Genomic DNA, 2,297 nt, shown 5'->3' with positions numbered 1-2,297 from the left:
TTTTGTGAGAAAGTTTAGCTAGCATACATTAGGTGAACAATCATTGTAATTGCTTTTGTTTTTCGTTCTGATTTGATTCATAAGAGTAATTAAGGTATGGAAAACATAGGCTCTAGGTTGAGCTGAACCTCGATAAATCATTACACTATTGTTTTTATTCACGTTGTTTCTATTTTCGTTGTGTAGGTTCCAGCTTCTATTTATTCCCTTATAACTCATGAAAATGTGATAAGTTTACGAACTTCTCTTGTAGTCAATTGAATCTCTCTTCTTGAGTACTAACCATTTGCATTTTAAAATCCAATCTTTGATGAATATATATCTTTTGGTATCCAAAAAAGCTAATTTAAGTTTGGATCATATTTTAAAAATATTCGGAATGGTCTTAAAAATAATTTGGGCCAAAAATAAAATAATTGTGCTTGAATAGAACAAGAGAAGGCTAATTAAAAAGTTTTAAAATTAAAATAAAAAGGCTAATGATTAAAAAGAAATATTGAGTTAGGCTAATAATAAAATATCAATCAATTCATCTATCCGACAAAAAGCTCAATCCAAAAGGCAATAAGGGATTGTTCATCATCGGGTTTGAATTGAGGAGACACGTTTAGGTGTTTACATATAGTTGCACATTGATGTCTCGTGTGACTTATAAAGTCGTTCGTGATTGCTAATAGCAAAAAACTCAATTTAAATTAAGTGCTTTGGCTATTCTAGTGTTTTGAACTAAATTAATAAGGTAATTTGTACACATGTCCGTTCAAGATTTGGTTAAAATATTAGGCTTTCGAGGAATATTTAACACTTTGGCTTGCTTTTCTAAAGTCTATGTAAAGTTTAGGCGTCAATCTTGTTAGGAAGGGAAATTCTAATCTTAACACTTTCGATTCAGGTTATAAAGCCAAATATAGGTGTCCACAAAGAATAAGTAATAAGTGGAAGAAAAGTGGTAGAACAAATTGCTTCATTTAATACGAACAATAATCATTTATAATGTGGTGCCTCAAAACTTGCGAGGCTAAATATTGTATTAGCATTCAAATATACTTTCGATTTTTGCTTTTTTATTATCACATACTAATATCGAATTCTCAATTCTAGCCAACTTAAGTTTTACACCAAAGTTGTGCACTTCTTACATGATTTTATTCACTTTTTCAATATTCTTATAACTAAAATCAATTTAAGACTTAGATTTTCAGGAAGCTCTTGACAATTTTCACACTTGGTTCCAAAACTTGGGTCTCCCATGTGACAAACCAACTCGTGGATCCATCCATCAATGCCTGACGAGAATAAGTGCCGTCTAAAATAGTGATGTTCCAGCCTTTTGTTTTCAAAAAGTTTATCTTTTCCGCCTGTCTTCTTGCTAATTCGCATGTATTTTCTTTTATGGCTTTCACAGCTTCCTCATACATACGCCTTTGAACTTTGTCACCCTCTAACACATTAGTTTCACAAGCATACCTTTTAAAGTACTCTTCAAATTCTTGAACACCAATTGCCTTCGCCAACCCTTTGTATGGTTGATACATACCCATTTTCTCTGATAGGTGAAACTCGGCCAACTCATTAAGCATCCCTTTATCAAGCATGTCATTGACTCGCTTATCAATATATTTGTTTAATATATATGGTGAAACATAGACCCAAAGGAAGCAACAATCGTACCTTAACTCAAAACATCCTTGAGAGGTTTCAGAAAATACGTCCATGTTTGGATTAAATTGTTTTGCTAAAAGGGAATAGACAAATGAGTTTGACCCACCTACAACAATAGGAAGGTTTCCACGATTATTAATTTTAGAGATCAACAACGAAGCCCATGAATGATATTGAATAGTGCTTATCTCTTCATGACTTGATGAATCGATGTTTCCTAATAAATGGTGAGGAACACCGAGTTGCTCCTCTAATGATATTTTATTAGAGGTAATGTCAAGGCCCTTGTGGACTTGAATTTTGTCAGAATTAATGATTTCAGAAGGGAATTTGGAGGCAATTTCGACAGAAAGTCGGGATTTTCCGGATGCAGTGGGGCCTAATATCACCACCACCTTATCTCTAGCTCTCGAAAATTCCATGGTGTGTAGGTAGGTTAGGGTGGGGTTGAGATGTTTGGAAAATGGGGATATAGTAAGGTAGGTAGGGTAGGTTTTTATTTTCTATTATCATAGGGTATAAGAGCTATGTTTATTTCAATTAAGGGAGGATGAATTTAAATTATCTTATAATTCTTAAATCCATTGGATAAGGTTGTATGATTCTCAAACTATCTAAAAAGGTAAATAAATATT

At 33.0% G+C, this 2,297-nt stretch overlaps 1 pseudogene; it reads right to left on the bottom strand.

Annotated features, from left to right (window-relative positions):
• Positions 1-1,190: 1,190 nt before the first annotated feature.
• Positions 1,191-2,084, bottom strand: LOC145578122 (adenylate isopentenyltransferase 1, chloroplastic pseudogene; annotated as a pseudogene).
• Between the last annotated feature and the right edge of the window lie 213 nt (positions 2,085-2,297).

Source organism: Chenopodium album, chromosome 14 (genome assembly GCF_948465745.1).
Source record: "Chenopodium album chromosome 14, dcCheAlbu1.1, whole genome shotgun sequence".
In the NCBI taxonomy this organism is placed as follows: Eukaryota; Viridiplantae; Streptophyta; class Magnoliopsida; order Caryophyllales; family Amaranthaceae; genus Chenopodium; species Chenopodium album.
This window is presented reverse-complemented; position numbering and strand designations above follow the sequence as displayed.